Below are 20,092 nucleotides of genomic sequence, written 5' to 3'. Positions count from 1 at the left end.
TTTCTAGACTTGATATCATATGGTTTTGTGGGGAAAACTGTTTCACAAATGGAGGAAGAAGCTAAATCAGAATTTAAGGCTCTTCTGTAATATTTGCTTGGTGTCATACACTAGGGGTTTTTTTTAGGTGGTGCCATTGTTTCTGCAGATTATTAGCCTTCTGGAATGTAGTGCTCAGTCTTCGCTGCTGCTTTTCCACTGCAGGATTTTTTGGAGAAATTTCTTCCAATGTTTTTGATTCATTTTTTTTTTTTAAGGAAATCATAGAATCATTTAGGTTGAGAAAGACCCTTAAGATCATCAAGTCCAACTGTTAATACTACCAGTCAAATTAGGTGTTCTCATTTAAGGTAAATTGTTGCAACTATATTAACGAAACAACAGCAATTTCAGAATTCAGTGCTTGAAGGGGAAGCAAGGTTAGTTCATGCCGATACATCTAGACAGCTTTTAATGTTTCACTTAGCTTTTATGTATACTTAACTTTTCATTACATCGCATAGTCATACCAGAGGCCATGTTTTCAAAATTAATCTGAACACTTGGCTATACAAGTTCCTTAATGTCGCATGTTTATTGCATCTTGTGAAAATAGTGATGTTTCATTCTAATTAATTTACCAAAACAGGCTTCTCCTGATAGAGCTCCACTGTCTGTGCACACCACTGAAGTGGAAGTAACGTAGACCTAACTCTGACATTCCTTTCTAGACACCTGGCACTTAGGGCCTGATCCACAGTGGAAAGGTGATTTTCAGTTAAGGATTGCAATGGTAATACTTCTCTTTAAAAAAAAATAAAAAAGCAAGAAATTTAATTGCTATAATATCCTTGGGTGGAAGGTGATGCAAAGACTCTCAGATTCTACAGCAATGACCATCTCAGCACTGTGGTAGGTAGCATTACGTAATTAATGGTGTTATTTGGTGTGGTGATGGAATAAGATGTGTTCATATAAGCAGGCTGCTGATTTTTACTTCTAAACGTTATACACCTAATAATTGCTGCACAGTTCTGAAAATGCAAAGCTTTACTCTCTCCTGTGAACTTGTGACTCCAAATGTTCATACTGAGATGTGAAACCATGCGCAAGTCATGATGAGAAATTATTGCAAGTAGTTGACATCAGGAAAGTGGTACAGTGGCTGGAATTATAAAAGCTAAAATCCTGTCTGGGTTATTGTGATCAAAACTAAAGTTCAACAGCTGAAACTGAATTCAGAGATTACAAATTGTGACGTTTCATTGAAGAAGTACGAGGTTGAAATCATTAAAATCATGCACGCCGTTCCTGAGCTGAGTCTCAGCAATTGGATTCTCATGGACTTCAAGCTCTGAGAATTACTTCAGAGATACTCAAAACCGGCAGCTTTTTGAAACTATCAGACGGCACGTAAAAGACACAGGAAAAAGGTGCTTGTTTTTTAAACTTTTCTTATACCTTCTACAGCTGTAATCACAAATTATGCTACTATTTTTGTAAGTGAATTCCATTTGCTGACGAGTCGGGCAGCTAATAGGCTTTGAGACAGCTGCATGCAGCGTGTACTTGTTTGCATACAGGAAAACTTAAAGAAAATTTGTCCCGATTTAACTTCAGGGGTTATTGTTGGAACTCAAGGGGCTAATGTTATAAATTACAGGTATTTAGATGCTTTTCTTACACTGCAGCATTCAGCCACTGGGCCAGCATTGACAAAATACGTATATAAGTGTCCGTTTTGCTCTCTCTGGAGTACTTCTAAGTGATGTAAATGAGTATTTCTGCACTATTACTGAATTTGAGTAACACTTGAAATTCAGTTTGAAGCTGATTGCGTCTCAGATTAGAACAACTCCTTCCAAAGTCTCATTCCAAGGTGCAGTAATATACTGAAACTATATTTCAATTATCTAATAGAGGGTTTAGGCTCTTTTTTTAAAGCCATACTGTGGTTGATGTGTGTGTGGTACATATCCTTTAAGTGAGCAGCAGCAGAGTGATGCTGTTGGCAACCTGCCACAGTTCGTTTCACAGCCTGATATTGCCAGGGGTACCTGAGCCTGATGAATGGCAAACAGAATAAAAATGTGTGTAGTTAATATTACTGAGGTTGAACAATTCAATTTCACCTTGCTTTCGAGGTAAAATTAATTTGGGAACGGGATTTGGAAGGCCCCTGTTAACAGGGACCAGTAACAGACCAGTCTGCTGTGCCTGTGAAGGGCTGGGTACCCAGTGCTCAGGAACAGGGACTCGGAAACCTTTGTGTGCAGAGAAGGAGATTCAGAGGAAGGATATATGAGGCTCCAGGGCTTGGAAGAGATGAGCGGGAAGGTTGGTAGGTGTATGTGGGGGGATCGATTTTGTGGGGACCTTTGAGATTTGAATGACTAAACTTGATTTTAAAAACATTGGATGGATTGTACACGCAGGAACTTGTATGGGATTGTATCCATTTCTGTGTTAGATCACATAATTAACATTTTAAAAAGTTGTTAAACATAGGGTTTTTTTTTCCCCTTGCACCTCTGAAAATATCTGGATGATACTAGGTGAAGAATGAATTTAACAACATAGCGAATATTCTAATTGGATGTAGATTTGTATGTCTTACTGTTGCAAGGATGGGCTCAACACACAGTTTGAAAGCTGGTTGTGAAAGAATATAGGTAATATGCAAGGTCTGGTTTTAAACTGAGTAAGAACATCACTAAAAATTGTGAGCAAACTCCAAAATATTGTGAAATTGGGGAAGTGTTTTCATGATACTGAATGAGCATCACTGGCAACAGTCCTTCCCAAGAGGAAGGAAGGAGTGGACCCTATTTGCTACTATGCTGTTTTTCTCAGGTTAATTTTTCCTCATTGTTAGAAAAGAGGAGATTTTGAGGTTTTAGTGCAAATACATACAACCTTATCAAACATGTAATAATTAATATTCAGTTTATGAGAATGTATTATGTTACTCTTGCCTATTAAGGAGGGCAATTTTAATTCTGTAATAATCAGTCTGAGAGTTAAAACTTATTTCCAAAGGAATTGAAGACCTGCTCTTTTTTTTTAAAGTTGAATTGCACCACATTTGATTTGTCAAAGCCAAAAGAGAGGTGCCACCCAGCTCTTTTTTTTTTTTTAATTGCTGTTTTGTCTTTCGCCAACCAAATTTGAAGCCCCTAAGTAAATAACCATTCTCAGATACTTCTAGCCTTAAGTCACTGACCAGTGTTCTGTCAGAGACTGCCCGGTTTATTTCAGAGCTGTTGTGATCAAGCAGGATCCTACAAATAATCATAACTGTTTATCTGTAGTCCCATTTTCCTTAAGTGAGATAGAATAATATAAGCCAAAAAGAATTTTTGCTTGCTTCTTGCTTCCCCTCCTTTACTGAACAAGGCTGCAGGAGCTTTGGCATTGATGAGTTGACTTAGTCTTCTGTAAAAGCTTTAAAAAAAGAAAAGGGAAGGTGGAAAGCAGAATACTCAGCGCTCTCTGTGTGTGTCCATTCCAGGGGTAGTTCAGTACCATCAGGTTCTGTGCAAATAAACAGTAGGTTTCAATTGTCTGCTGCTAATTATCACCCAAATCTGATTTGCACGCTCTTCAAAGGGCCTCATATCTTTCCATTTAGTTATTTGTTTCAGTGGGATGAATCTTTAATTCAAACCAAACGTGGGTCAGTTTCCAACTGGGAAAAAAAAAAGTGAGGAATGTGTTTATCCGCGGTCATATCAGTGTCTCCCTTTAGTTTTATATAGGTGGTGATTCACGGCCTCCGTGGGGAGGTGAATTTGTGTCAATCCGTGAATTGGCTTTGCCTGTTGGGCAGGTTTGTAAAGGGTTTGGTCAGTTGTAGAAGGGCTTAAAGAATTGTGCCGAATGGAATGGTTCTGGTGGGCTTTGAGTAATGAGGGGAAGTTTTAAAGTTATACAGATGTAACAACATCTCGTTCTGAGTACTTTTTTTTTTCCCCAGATGATATTTTCCCTTATGTAACTTCAGTTTCTGTTCCAGAAATTTTAATCTTTATAGGTAGGGTAGTGATGCAGCCTAAAGCCTCTGAGGACATTGAAATAATGGTTGCATGCCTTTCCTCCACCAAAAATGTCAATTACAAACTATAGGCCTATAATGAGAAAATAAGGCAATTTAAGAAATGTCTGATGTAGTGGTTGACTAAGTAGATGTCAAGCACTAGCTTAGAGATCTTGCAGTGTTGTGTCATCTGGACGTCGTCCTGGGCAACTGGTCTGGGTGGCCCGCTTGAGTAGGGGTGTTGGACAAGATGACCTCTGATGGTCCCTTCCAACCTCAACCCTTCTGTGATTCTGTGCTGGTAATATTCAGTAAAAATTGTGAAGAATGGATATTTAAGTGTGCAGTACTAAGTGTAACTTTGGTTTCAGTGACTGTGGTTTTGAATTGAACTGTTTGGGGTCACACAGGCGATGGGTGTATTGAAAAATACATTGCTTTCAGTTCTTCATGGCCTAGACAGCATGTATCGTCAGAAACATGTTAAAAGATTGTTACCAGTCAAAGCTATTTTAATATTTTAGAAAAAAAACAATTGCAGCTGACTATATGACTATCCTGCTTAAGGAGCATATTTTTAGTTTTTATTTAAGCATTGTGAACGTGTTAGCACTTCCCTGTGTCCTGTGCAGATGCCATACAATGCATTTACGTGCTTATACAGACTCCCCACGTTCCAGCCTTTTGGACCTGCAATTATCTTTGGCTGTCAGACAGCTTTTTAATTACAAGTCTACCTGTCCTTCTTTCAAGGATGGCTGTCTCGGCGCACAGGACAGCACAGGTACCTTGGCCTGACGTCAGGTCTGTCTAACGCCTTGTCTGCGTGCTATGTAAAAGTTACACCGAGCCTAGTGAGGCTGAAGCCCCATCTGAACAGCATCTCCCTTTCCTAGACAAGAGTCTCTTCCCCAGCAAAATACTTAGCATCACTTTCCACTTCCTCAGCCTCCTCTGAGTCAAACCTCTTCCTCCGATTGACTCTGCTGGGAAGAGAGCGCCGATCTCCCGGATCCCTGGGTACTCCCAGTCTTTGTGAAGCCAAAATAGCAACTGGCAGTAAAGTACATGTCCATCTTCAGTGTCTGCCAAACGCCACAGTTACTGATCCTCTGCTGGGGAGTCTGCTGTGCACTATAGCTTGTAACTCCAGGCTGTCATTCATGAGGTGTTCGCTGGATTGAGTGAATGCTCTTCATTTTAACAGGCTTTTGCCCGTTTTCACCGTTAACAATATTCAATGTCCATCCTCATCCACAGTCTGTTACCTAGTCTATCACCTGCTACTGCTGCCAGCTTCTCCCTTGAGAACAGTCTTGATCTCTTCCTTCAGGTCATGGTGAAAGCGGCGCTGGCAACTGCATTCTGAGTACAGATGGCAAACTTTGGAAGGTCCTTGGTCAGACATCTGAGCCTCTGCTTTTTTCTGCACCTTGAAATCAACCTTTGTGAGAAAAATTTATTATTTATTTCATGCCTTTGTGCTGTAATGGATCCAGCCAAAGAGCAATCTGCCATCCAGCTGGCTAGGCACTTAACAGCCACAGCAGGGAAAAGAGGAAATCCAATCAGTGAACTGCTGCCTGTAAAGGTGGTAGTGAAATCATCAGCTAGCCCTGTTAATTGGTAACAGCTATTTACAGTTGCATGTAGTTTTGGTACAGATTCTTGCAAAAAAATTGTATCCAAGACTGCACACTCCTGTTTTCCACTTCTGCACATAGGGACGTGTAGACCTTACAGAGTCAGGGTCCTCCCGTCGCCTGGTGCGATGCCTGGCTGCGCCCAGCCTGATGCAGGGCTCTGGCCTCCTTTGTCCTCACCCAGGTGAGTGGGTTTAGGCTTAAATCGCTTGTACCTCTGGATAACTCGTTTTTAGGAGCGGGTTGGGTTTTTAATTTCTACTTTCCCAAGAGAAGGAAGAAGGAATTGGGGGCAGGTAAACAGTAGAATCTGGGTAAAAGCTAAAATTTGCTCTGCAAATATTTCTTTTTTTTCTGTGTTTGGACTGCTTTGCAGAAGGAAATAGCATGTATAGGTTCTGTAAGCAGAGAGACACAATAGTACTGCAAAGTGTGAATTTCTCCCAGCTGTCTTAATGGAGTGTTGATTTAAAAACCTAATTTCACTGCTGCTTGCTATGTAATTAACACCCAGTTAATACATTTGGTTACTTCAGCTGTGTGGTACCACACTTTGTGTTGGGCTGGGTGTCAATATGGACACTTCAATCAAAACATCCGTTTCAGATAAGTGAGTAGTCAAAGAGCAAACAAAATCTGAGGTTATGGAAGCGGGAATAAGCGAGGAAAAGCTGGTAATATTGTACTTGTATTAAAATTAATGTGAATAAAGTGTTAATTTCTGTTATGCCAAAAAAAACCAAACCCCACCATAGCAAAAAAGAGTTGAGAGGAAATTAAAAAATGTTTCCATGCATTTACAAAGGTATCGAGTAGAAGGAAACGTGATGAAATAGTGGCAGACAGAGAGGTGAATCAGATACCTCCATGTGAACATGAAGTACAGAACAGGATAGCTAATGAAACAAAGACAAGCATCAAGTCGAGTCAAAAAAATTCTATCAAGAACGTAACTGTTCCAGAATAATAACAGAATAGTAATTACTGTCTTGTGTAACAGCAATGGTATTTACTGGTGCAAGGTTTTGAAACCTGGAGTGCAGTGAGATGAAGAAAACCACCCTGAGGAGAATATCTGCACTTCTTAATGCAAAACCAATTTGTACAAGTTACAACTTTCAAGGTAGTTTAAGATCTGACCATTCCTTCGCAGCGGTGATCTCTAAGTGGCTTCTCTGAACCTCTTGTAAATGTAGTGATGTTCTATACTAATAAAACAAAACCAGGGGTTTTAACCACTTATGATAGATCAAGTGGAACAGAAACCTATTTCCAAAAATTCTGGAGCTTTCTGTGCTGGGGAAGGGACATTTCTCCAGATTTAAGATTTCTGTAGTTTATCCATTCTTGGTGACTGCGGTTTGCACATCAATTTCATGATTCTCCACGAGGTGGAGGAAGCAGCTTGTGCTTCGACATGTGCGGGAGCGTGGGCAAGCAGCTGTGCGGGGCTCCTGCTCCCCTCCTCTGCCACCCACCAGCCCCCACGGAGCCCGGCCCCTGGGACTGCACCGAGGGAGGCTGCAAGAATGGGCTCTAAAGGTCTCTTGCTGGTTTGCTCCTTTTAAAAATGATAACGAGGATTTCACTATCGTGATTCATCGGGAGGTCTTTAAAGGCTTCATGAAGGATGCCGATGTGATCACAGCTGCTTTTCCATCGAAGCTTCGTTCCACAGCAGTGCGGTGCCTGGCCTGGGTTCATACAGCAAGGTAGTGGCCGGGCTGGCAGATAGACTGGTTCTCTGAGATTGTGTGCTGCAGCGTATTTGTTCCTAGAGGTCCATTTCACTATAAAATTGGTGTTCTTTACAGATAAAATACAAGTAGAAAAAATTACAGCCAGTGTCTGTAATGGAAATATTGTAACTTGTACTAGGTTTCTGCTAAGGGCTCTGATTTTGTGAACAGTGTTTCAGGTTTTTTGTTGACTGCGGTGGAATTTACCTTGAGCAATTAGCCCCAGGCTTGTGTGTCTGAGTCCTGTGTTTTCAGTCTTTGCAGCTCCTAAAAATCAAATCCTGTGTAATTTGCAATTTCCTTCCCTTGTCTTAAACCCTATCATCCGACTGATTTTTATTTTTTGCCTGCGATGAAACAGATCAGCCCAAAATAGAAAATATTGGTTAGTTTTAAAATTCAATTCAGTTAATTTCTGTTGGGGAAAAAAAGTTTACCGTTAATACTCATGTACACACAACGCTTGATTCTATGCTTCTATTTTAGCTGGTCATCTTATGGCAGATCATGTGAGTTATTTTTCAAGGTGTTAAAGTGTGTTTGCAGTGGTGCTAAGGTTGTTTGCGAGTTGCACAGGGCTAACTTCAAGATAAAAACCCAGTGGAATGGGATGTTACTAAGGTGATTTACAGTAAGTGAACACAGGAGTAGAACTGAAGACTGGAATAGTAAATTGCTTGGAAAGACGGCTGGAAAGGTGTCTGGAGGAGCCATTTCGTCCTCGATACGTGTTTCACTATGCCTATACCACTCTTGGCAGAAGTTTATCGAAGGTTGCAGTTACGAGCTTACACAAAAGGTCATTTTGCTTCCCTTTAGCCCAAACATTTTCTGTGAGCTGCTTGTTTCTCTGTTCCCACAAGCATCGTGCTGCCATAAATGAAGCATCTGTGGGCTGCAGTGTGAGGTGGAAAGAAGCGGGAGGTGAGGGAAGTGCAGACTTGCTAAACAGTGTTGTCATCAGGGAAAATGTCCGTGAAGCTGTTCTTAACCTCTTCTTAAATGTACAAAGGAGTGTATTCTACAGTGTCCCAAAGCTTTTATTTTCTGGGGGCGAGAGCAGACTGGTTGGTTGGTTTAGTTGATGCTTTTTTTTTCTTTATTGGTATTTGTACCAGTTCCTTAAAGGAAATAAACAGCAATTTTTTTTTTTTCTCCAAAATACATGAGGACTATTTCTAGCAGAGCTTCACCAGTTAGGGCCATAATTTCTTCTTGCTTCTGATTGATATACCTATGGTAGTAACTCATCTAGCTCATAGCCAGGACTTTGAAATTTCAAACAGCTTGGATATGTGATTTGTACTCCAGATGAGGTTTGGTCTCTGTTCCTTTATGCGTGTTAGCTTGTGACAAACTAAGTAATGTTAACATAAACCTTACTGAAAGAGGTTTACAGGAGTCAAGCTTTGCTAGCTTCTGTGACGCCTAGAAGAATACATGTTTTGTTACTGAAGACTCAGTTGATTAGTGGTAACCTGTTAGTGTGGTAAATCAGTCAGATGGCCAAGCCCTAATCCCTCTCTAGAGGCTTAAAATTCAGGTGACCTTAGTTATGATTAATAGGGTCTTACTTTTAACAGAAATCGTTCTGCTTGAGTAATATGGAAATTTAATAGTAATATGCTTTCTGTGGGTGGAGGGGTAAATACATGGGAACACCCTCCAAAACTACTAGAAGAAAAACGCATTTATTCTGAAGAACATAACCTTGGCCAGAGATATCTGACCTCTGGAGCTGTGCAAAATGCCAATTTTTGAGTTATCTGTCCCAGAAGAGGCAAAACTTATCTCTAGGGAGCTGAATGAATATATTAGCTTTGCTATTTTACTATTACTACAAGACTCGAGTTGGGCACTACCTACATGGGAGGTAGGTCACGTTTAATGAGACGGGACAGCAGTTGCCTTAAAGCTTCGCTCTGTTCTCTATCTGGGTGAGAAGGGGAGGAACTGCCTCATTCTCCAGCAGCAGCACCAGCAGGTTCAGAGCAAAACCAGTGGGGAGCTGCAGAGAGAGCTCTGATGGCTTCCCTACGGGGCTGGGCTGCAGTGAGGACCAGCCTGCTGGTCTGGTCCTTGCTCTCCTCGCTGAGGGACGGCTCCTGGCTGATCCGTGCCCGGCGCTGGGGACACCGGCAGCAATGCCTCTCAGTAGGTGGGTGCCCTCGGTGCTTCTTAAAACCACCCAGCAGCCTCCGGTGACCAGCGCGGGAAAGGCATTACCTTCTCTGTGCACTAATGACTGTGCCTGCATCCCTGTCATCGTGGACGATTGATGTAAAATGAGGCAATAACGTGCTGTAGGAACCAAGTTTTACTGGCGTAGTTCAGAATTCCAGCAGATAAAAGCAAGTGTGAAACAAACGCTGTCTCCTTCCTTTGGAGTGACGGCTTTAGCGGCTGAAACTGGGACCCGTCTCCTGATACAGGGAAGATCTGTGTCTTAAATCTTGCAACAGCAATTTTCTCCTGTGTAATTCATTATCCTGATTGCTAGTTCCCTTCGTCACAAAGAGGTTATTATCTTTAAAAAATCTTTATCAGGTCTTCTTTTTTATTTGCTGGTGGCTCAGGCTGACTGGAAAAAAATGTATAAAACATGTGGTGAAGTGAAAAATCCACCAAAATTTCCCTTCAATGCTCTGGCCAAATCTATCTTATGGGAGTTGCTACTCTGGCCTGCTCTGTGCTGAAGAGCCATTTTTCTCATCTTCACTTGTGCTGCAAAATTGTGCTTCCTCTTATGCTGAGGCCAAACACATCCCGAGGAAAAGCTGCTTGGTTTGCCAAACACGCAGCTGCTGACATGTGTATTTATGCTCCCTGGCAAACGAAGTTAAACAAACAGGGACTAAGTTGGGCAGACGTTATAGGAGGTAATACTTCATTATAACTCGACTGTGAGCGGCTTATTCTCCTTTCCAATTATGGCATCCCTATGCATCACTTTCCCAAGAGAGGAGTATTCTGGGGAAAAAAATTACAGCATATAAAGTCTTGAAAGCGCAGTAACTGTACAGCAGAGGACAGTAGCTGGAATGAAGGGTTGAGCACATGTACATCTGTCTCCTTTTGTTAAAAGCATGGTTGTTTCTATCTCAGATATTAAACTGTTAAATTAAGTCCTGAAAACTCAGTCACTCGGATCTCAGTGTGCCTGAATTCAAGCCGTGTTTCAGTACCATCAGGTTCTGTGCAAATAAACAGTAGGTTTCAATTGTCTGCTGCTAATTATCACCCAAATCTGATTTGCACGCTCTTCAAAGGGCCTCATATCTTTCCATTTAGTTATTTGTTTCAGTGGGATGAATCTTTAATTCAAACCAAACGTGGGTCAGTTTCCAACTGGGAAAAAAAAAAGTGAGGAATGTGTTTATCCGCGGTCATATCAGTGTCTCCCTTTAGTTTTATATAGGTGGTGATTCACGGCCTCCGTGGGGAGGTGAATTTGTGTCAATCCGTGAATTGGCTTTGCCTGTTGGGCAGGTTTGTAAAGGGTTTGGTCAGTTGTAGAAGGGCTTAAAGAATTGTGCCGAATGGAATGGTTCTGGTGGGCTTTAGAATAAGGAGTGCAAGTGCTGAAGTTACACAGGCACAGAAAAATCTCGTTAGACTTCAATTCCCATCCTACCTATAAAAAGATATCTGTGCGAGGATGAAATGGAGAGATGGGATAACATGATCTGGATTCTCTTCTACCGCATTGAATCTGAACTTAAAAATGTGTATACTATATTTTACGCAGGCTCCTTGGTTGTCACTGTGACCCTCTGCCATGTGCACAGCCATAAAATTCCGGTCACAGAACTGAAGGAATTCTGGACTTTTTTCTTCTTAAAATAAACAGAAAGCACCAAATGCAAGCAAGGGGGCTATAGCAACAATAAAATTTCATTGTAATAAATACCACATGCGATCACGATTTACGAAGCAGACAATAAAGACTAATTTAAAAAGAGAAATCCTTCTATTCTTTCATGTGGCTAAAGGCAGCATCATTTCTGGCTGTCTTTACTGGAGATTTATTGGAAGATTTAACACCCCCTTCTGTTTTTCTTCTCCTGGAAGCTTGGAGGAGGATACTTTATTAACTTGCTATTCTTTAGATTCACATCTGACCTCTGTTTTCTTTTCACATGGAGGTAGTTGGTAGGAGTTTTGCATTTTTTTCTTTAAAGAACACGTTAGATATTTCTCAAGATATTTCTGTACTATGATGTAGCATTTCTTGCATTTATTTATTTTTTCCAGTGACCAGAGTAAATGGACCTTATTTTAAATAAGTCCATGAATACTGAAAAACCCCTCCTCAAATTCTATATGTTGTCTTTTGATACTTTCAAGATAGGTTATTTAATGTCTCAGCAAAAGAAGAACCTATTTTGGTTTGATGCCCCAACAGTCAGCTAAGCCTGAACTGGTGACCTAATGTAAAAAATGTTTGCCACTGTCAGTGGAGGAAAGATTTCAACTTTATGGCAAGTATTTCTTGCATCTCACTGTTTTGGGCTTCTGTAGTCACAATTAAAATCGGGGTCCTTCTGAAGTGGGGCTGTTCATCGCAAAATGAACATCATGTGCGTTTTTACTGTGGCTGTATCTGTAAGGTGTATCTCAACAGGGTTTGCTACAGGGATTTCTTCTTTGCCAAATGGAAACTTCTCTGTTTGTTTGGATCAGTGTTTCTGGATTCCAGTGCTATGTGACTGGTTAATCTCCATAATATTTTTACAGTTTATTTTTAGTCCTGCCAAATCCAATCCAAATAGTTGTATGTTTTCTTCCTACAACGGAGGTGGAGTATGCGCTGGTAGAATTGGTACAGCATACAAGACACATTAGGAAGTAAAGGATAGAAGTTTTATGTTTGGATTGTCTGAACATTTGTTGATGAAGGCGCAGGATCTTATTTAACAAAACCAAAAGTAATAATAGATTTAGGAACGAGTACTTGCCTGTCATGATGGGAGTGGAATAAATCTTCAGGTAGGGATGTTCAGATTTGTAGATGCATTTAATATAAGTTCTGTGACTGTTTTGTAAGGCTTGGTTGTGATGTGTGTAGGCACCTCTTCTTTCCTAATATCTGTGGCTATTCTGCTTAGTGATGAACAGCAACGTGAGAAAGGCTTGGCCTTTTTATATTCTCAGCATCTTCTGATAATATCTGAAATTACTTGTCTCTATTGGAGTGAAGCCCTAAAGGAATGGTCACCTCTGTGCAGAGATTTTGAGAGTGGATGGTGGTGGGATCTGCTAAGTTCTTCAGTGGTTTATCCATAATCTTCATAGTAGTTGGAGCTCACTTTAGTAAATCCTGAGCATTCACCTTTTTAAGGAACTTTTGGCTGCAGGTTAGCTGCCTGGAGCAATGTTTATACCATATGAAGCACAATACCATTGCTAAAATATCTTGGAATCATGCTGTTTTGTGGGAGGGTCTCTGTTCCCATTCTTGTTCCACCAAAGACTCCGAGTTGAGACTCTGGGAACGTGTGAATGTGATGGATGCTGTTTGAAATCACCAGTTCTGAATGAACACATGGGCTTTCTCTTGAGCCGTTGCGTAGCAGTAACTGGTATCCTTCAGGATTTGCATTGCACGCGCTCGTTTCACAGTTCTCTCTAGTCTGGAGTTTTTCTTTGAATCGAAAATTCAGAGAAAACAAGGGCTTGAAGGTGGGCTCCAACTCGTATACCTTCCCAGGTAAGGGAAAAGACATGGGAGAACCCTCTAATCACGCAATTTTCTGTCTTTTAGATCATTTCCTGGTTGTGTATCTGGCTCTAAGTGTAACCGCTTCTGTGGGAACGATTCCGACCTCTGGTCCTTCACTTTTCTTCCTTCCAAGAGGAGGAGAGTGACCTGAAGTTCTTTTCTAGCTAAGTAGTATAAATGGATACATTTTTGAAGATATATTTACTTTAAAATTCTTTTGCTTTAAAGAAGCCTTTTTTTTTTTCACCCCCTTCCCCAAGGTACCATACTGCTTGATTTTTCCTTAATGCTTGCTGTTCATAGTATCATGGAGGAGGAAGCTTTCCCACCCCATAATCTTTCATTCACTCTTTCTGTCATTCTGTCTCCCTAGACAGCTTCTGTTTTAACTGAAGTGGTCTCTAGTTTTTAGCCAGCTTTGTTTCTTTGGCCGGGAGCCTTACGTTGGTGCTCATCACTTATGGACAAGATACTTAACTGCAAACACCCTGATGCATTCTTGGGAATTCAACACATAGCCTCCTATAGAGGAAATTTTTACCATTTTCCAGACTGGATAAGAAACTAAAATAATACTTTATTTTGCGTATCTGGTAACTTTAGTTCATTGACTAGTTTGGTCTGGAATAATTTGGATCCCTACTGCATATTATTGCTTCAGTAACACAGTCTGCGTGTGCCAGAGCTTGTGTCCCCAACTTTCTGCTGGACATTGGTACCTGAACCATCTGAGACTCAAACTGCCTTTATGTATTTAGGAATCTAAACAAATATTTGTTTATTTCTGGTTTTGGTCCAGCAAGTCTGTTAGAGCAAAGTGAAGTAGTACTTGGATTCTTTTCCAGTCCTAACGTAATTTGAATTGTTTATGTAATTACAGTGAGAAAGTAAGTGTCAAAAGAAGAAATGTGGAGAAAATCAGCTCAACTATATGTGATGTTAAATAGATTTTCCACAAAATACTACTCGGTAGAGCTCAGTCCTGAATTGAGAAAGGGGAGAAATTAACTGACCTCCATAAACCTGCAATGGGGCATGGCAGAAACAAGCTCTGTGGAGAACAAAGACATTTTATCCACCAAAAATTCTCCAGTATATCCTAGCTAATCTTCACACCTGAGGAGTTTTAGGGCTGATGTGACACCCTCCCCATGCTGCTTTCACACCTAGGTAACTTTATTAATTTAATCAGGGTGAGGTCAGGAAATTCTCAAAGCACAGAGCAGGTCCATAACCGAACTTTTATAAGGGCTCCAAGATTAGTGGTGTCCAGGGCATAAAAACACTTTGAGAAAAGTCTTTGACAAAATATCCACGTCTTTTCCCTTCTTATGTTTCTATTAAGAAAAATGGGCCTTTTCTCTCTGACGAAGAAACCTTATCACAGTTATCCATGCCTTTGACACCCTGACGCTGTGTTATGTTATCGTCATGCACTCCGTTACGGGGCTGTGTGCTGAGACCCTTGGAAACTGGAGCTGGTGCACAGCGTGGAGCTTCATGCCAAGAACGCTCTAGATCAGCCCTGCTGGTTGTTAATAAGTTCCTGGGCAGAATTCAAGGTGTTAGTCTGAACCTATAAAGCCCCAAATGGTTACCCGGGAGGCTGCAGCGCAGCACTGGTAACTGGGATCAGCCAGAGACACTTGACCTTGGCTTTGGAATTCACTTCTCAAATCCATCCACCTGGGCTGGGGTCTGTCAGAAGTTAGTGCGTGCTGTAAGCTCAGCTTGTCTGCCCGATGACGTGGTAGCGGATGGTGTGAGGTACTGGGGGTTTGCTTTATGCTGGTGGTGGCGGTGTGTAATTTTACCTGCTGGTGAGTGGGTTGTGGTTTGGTTTTTTTTTTCCTTTATGCTAGAAAGAACAGTATATTTTTTTGAAATGACACCATAGCTACAGTTTAGACTTGCAATCGTGTGGCTGGAAGCGAGGCATTGCCAACTGCGTTTTAATTAATTGCATTTCTGATTCCTTTGAAATCAGTGGGAGTATGCAACTAATTCCCCGGTACTAGGATTTATTCCCCTGAGCAAAACTTTTGAGATCAGATAAGAATTTATAAAGTTCTATGTAAAGATGAATGAGATCAGGAAACCCTGATAAGAGGAATTCTCTTTAAGACTGACATGCACCATTATAGAGCAGAAATGTCAGGTGGAGAAAACAAAGCAAAGACAAGCAATAGCATATGGGGAGGCAAAATCCGTGTTGATGTTTGTCATGCCATCTGTTTTATTCTCAGCTCATTAAATGACGTGCAGAGAGGGGAAACTGCAAAAGGATGGGATGTGCTTGACCTTGATTTCTGATGGAGAGAGGTAGGACGTGCAGTTACAGTTCTGCGGTGCAGAACACACGACTTGCAAGCTGAGCGGACTCCTGTTTGGTGCAGATTGTATGAGGTGCCACGATGTGGTCCCACAGGGCGCATCAAGGAAATTAAAGCTGGAAAACTAAACCTGGGATATGGGCATCTATGTCATTTTGCATGGCTGTGCTGTGCCCTTTAAGAAAGTGCTTGTGAAAATATTTTGGGGTTTGTAATAGTGTAGTCCATGAACAGGAGAAAATGGTGACAAATGAATTTGTTGTGTTTAGCAATAGAAAATAATGATACAAATAATAAAAAATACATAGCAATTTTAAATGGGAGGCCTAGGAGAAGTCCAATGACTTGACGAGAGAAAGATCTGTTGCTTCTCTGTTTGTTTTACCTGGAACTGTCAGGAGAGGGAGGATAACGCATTAGAAAGCTGAGAATATATATAAGTCCCAAGGCTGGAGTGCTTTATTCACCAGTGGCTCATCCCTAATATTGTTTGGCTATAGACCAAAGTTCCTGTCTGATAAAACAGGATGTAAAACTGTGAGTAATCCATCCACCAAACAGCACAAGCCAGACTTCTCTGGTTTTGCGTGTATAAACAGTTTGTCCCTGCATTTTTATTCCCGTTTAGACAGATCCCAAATTTAGGAGTTGCACTATGTGTTCGTCCACAGTAGAGAGACACTGAACCCCCAGTGAACTCCACGGGTCTCCCACCCGCAGACCCCTGAAAGCACCAGGTCCCAGTGCAGCACGTTCCTTCATAGAGAAAACGTCAGATGCTCGATCAGCCCAAGCTTAATCGTTTTCTGCTTTCAGCCCCCCAACTATGGGGCTATCGCTGTTTTAGGCAACCTGGAAAATTGCCTCTCCTTCTTGAAGACCTTCCATTTTCACACAGTGAACAAATCTCACATGTCTGTCAGGACAAAAGGCTTTTCTTCAGAGGTAGAGGCATCCCTGTGTACTCGTGATTTTTCTAAACTGTGTATTCATTGCCAGTAACGAACTTTATTTTCCCTAGGAAAACTTGTGTCCCAGCTCTAGGAAGTTTATTTGTAAGTCTGATTGACATATGATGGGACAAAGTTAGACTGACAGTGAGTATTTCATTGATGTGAAATTTTACACCGTATCTGGACACAGTATATACTTAGTTTATGATCCAGCTGGGCATGCTTGTTAGTTATTGTTGAGGTCAATCAAAGTGTAATTGTAACATAGGGAAAGACAGTCCCAGGGCTACAAAGATTTGTTTCCAACAGCTGCTCTTCATTATTCATTAAAGTCTACCTTCTGTTTTTGAAATTAATAACCCTTGGCCTTCTAACAAGGCATCAGACTTTAAGAATATAGATTTAAAAATCAAAGGTGCACTAGTTTCATCCCCAGACAAGTGAGAGCACAAAGCACTTTAGCCTAGTAATAGTAGTTGGCTGCAGAACTTAGTATTTCTGCTTGTGGAAAACCAGATGTGAGTTAATTAACCTGAAATTTACGGGCACTGTATGCTGGATGTGAGAGAACCGACTGGTGTACAATAAACCCCAAACTTATGGAAGTCAGGGGAAACACTCCAAACTTCAGTTAAATAAAATTTCATAAAAATTAAGGCAAAGTACAGTATCACAAGTCTACAATGGGGGAATATCAGATTAAAAAGAGTTTATTCAAACTGGCACTTGCACCTCCATTAAAACAGCGGTTTCCCAACATCCATTCACCCTTGTTTGTCGGAAGTACAGCGCAGGCTTTGGCTCAGGACCGTGGCAGGAGGAGCTGAAGGGAAGGAGGTACGTGATGTTTCTGTCCCCTGAATCCCATTCCCTTGTCTCCCATGAACGTTGCTCCACTGAGATGGCACCGGGGAAAGGTCTCGGGACAGCTTTGGAGTGTGGCTGGGACCAGGGACTGCTAGCCACTGCCCAGGGCTAGCTCCGCAGTCCTGCCGAGCTCCTGTGCCGCTTCGTTTGCTGCTACTGAAGAGCAGCTCCAGAGGCTCCTAGAAATTGTGGATGTGGTCCTGCTAAGTTTATTTGACCAGCAGTGTTGTTTTGGGAGCGTTTTCTGAAACGCAGAAAGAAAATAGTGATATCCATGAGTGATTTGATTGAATGAAAGTTGTATCTTTTGAGTTGCAGTATGAGTTGTCTTGTCCACTGCAAATATCTAAACTCTGCAACAGCAATCGCTGCTCGAACTGGTCTCGGAATAAGGTAGTTAAATGTGTAGCTGTCAGTGATATTACAGGATGAAAACAAAGTTATGTCATTAGCTGCAAGGAAACTTTGTGACGGATCTGTACCCACATGTCTATATATTTGCAAAGAAAAAAAAAAGGTTTAAAGTGTTTACCTCTTCAGTGGAAATATTTCAGCCTCTCAGAGGTGTGAGTTCCAGCGCTCTAAGAACGATCTAATGAGGGGAAGACATTCTCTTTGAATTCTACCTTACCAAACCTCCATTGCAACAGACAAAAATTTGCTCGAGCTCACGACTGGAAAACACCGTCTTTATTGAGATTTCCGTTGTTAGAAGACACACGGGATGGTGCCTTTACCTCCCTGCTGGGAAAACGGGGCCTGTCCACTGTAACGTCCCACCTGTGTGCTGGTGGTGGATGACTGTGGTAGGACTCGCTGCTCTCCCCAACATCCTGCCTTCCAGACCTGTTGGGCACCGTCACTGAGTAGCGGAGTTTTAAATCCTGTGTTAAAGGATGTCTCTTTCTCCTGCTCGCCGCCTGTGTGTAGCTAGCACTGCAGCGATTAGTTTGAGCTCTCCAAACCCATCTTCTTTTCTCAGCACCGTGCTTTTCCTCCTTCCCACCCAAAACATTGGATTATTCTGTATTGGCATGAAACAAACTTGTGACACTTACCATTCCCCTCCGGCAGTTATTATAAGTTTTGACGGGTTCTAATAGCGAGCACCTCAAATTGTGCTTATTTTTCTTCCTGATTTTTATGTCAAAGTCTGTGGAAAATGTATTTCAGTTGACTTTGGAGGACACCGGATCCAGCCCAGGCAGGTTCAGGCACGTTTTTCCCCATTTCATCCCTTTGTCCTCACAAAGGGCTAATACTCTGTGGCTAAAATATGTACCGGATATTGTTCTGAGACTGGGTGTCTCAGTGCGGGCCATCTATGGGAAATATTATTACCTTAACTGTGGTGCACAATCGTAGGACCAGTAACTATGGTGGTAGATCATAAAGTTAATTAAAATTGGTCTAAGAGTGTTAACGGAGCCATCTCTCTACTCTCTGAACCAATCTCTCATATCCTTTTCTTTCCTGTGTAAATTCCACTACTTATTCATGTGGGATACTTTAAACCTTTGCTAAATGTTACATTTATGACACATTTCTAAGCAAACACTGGGATATCCATTGCACATGAGCCTGTTTCCTCAGCTCTGCCGGCCTTGTTGGGCAGCTTATCTGCTGTTCTCCCTAAGTCTGACCTTTCATGTTTAGTTACTTTAAAGACACTAGAAAACCAGCTATCTACTCAATTTCCTTGTAGCTTGGGGGTAAGGTTAAAATACCATGTAGCTACCGTATGTTTGACATTACACAGCCACAACTGATGGCGAATATTTTCTTTTTAAATACACAGTACATTTTGCAAGAGTACATAACAAGCTTTCTCATTCCTATTCTTTCTTCTGGAGAAGGCCTAGTGTTGTTAAATATAAAAAGTTGCTGCTGGTATTTATCTTACTAAATCTGTTCACATCAATTGGTTCTGCCTACCCCACATTTCAAAGCAAAATGATGGGGAAAGGTCGTATAGATTGCCCTTCTCTCCAGTTCTTGGCTTAAAGGTGTCCTGTTTGTAATTAAGGAACAATTTCTTTTGTGATGGTAGTGAAGAAATTTTTCTTTCCTTTCTCTCTTTCTCTTTTTTTCACATAATATTTGGAAAGGTTTGTGGAAGCCAGAGAACAGTTAATGCAGTTGGAAAGTTTGTTGCTAAAGAGGTAATTTTTTTTTTTTGGAGAAAATCTGAAACAGCTTCTGTATTGTGCATTCAAATTCAAATCCGTACACTATCGGAGGCGAATTTGGAGGTAGAGGGCTGAATGCAAACATTTTGATTGCAAGGCCATCTGGCATTATTATGAAAAACGTTCTTGAATGCTTAAAAGAAACCTAAACCACATTGCTCAGTAGGTGCTGACTCCAATGAAATTGAACCATCTTGGTGCAGGTTTGTTGTCTGCCTGTTGGAGAGACTGTGGGAAAATCAGCTATTTCTATACTGATGAAGTGGCTGTGGCTGAGAATCATGATTTTAAGGAGAAAAGATGTGAAATGGAATGTCAGACACATTGAAGCAAAATATTTTAAAATTGTAACTTTTTTTTAACTTCTTGCAAGATTTGTGCAGGATGTGCCTTTTTAGAAGACCAGGAAGAGATAATGAATATATTGTTGCTCCAATCTGGTCCTAGAGAAACAGACACCAGAGAAAGATAAAATCTATTTGCATTCCCAGAATGGTCTGAGAACATTTGGCCACTGCAGAGAAATACACCTCTAGAGAATACGGACACTGGTATTACTCGGGTCGATCTCCCGAAGTCTGAGTTTTTAGATTTCTGTACAGCTCGATTTGTTTGTCTGCTTTTCTTAAAG

The sequence above is a fragment of the Grus americana genome, chromosome 3 (genome assembly GCF_028858705.1).
Source record: "Grus americana isolate bGruAme1 chromosome 3, bGruAme1.mat, whole genome shotgun sequence".
NCBI classification, from domain to species: Eukaryota; Metazoa; Chordata; class Aves; order Gruiformes; family Gruidae; genus Grus; species Grus americana.
This window is presented reverse-complemented; position numbering follows the sequence as displayed.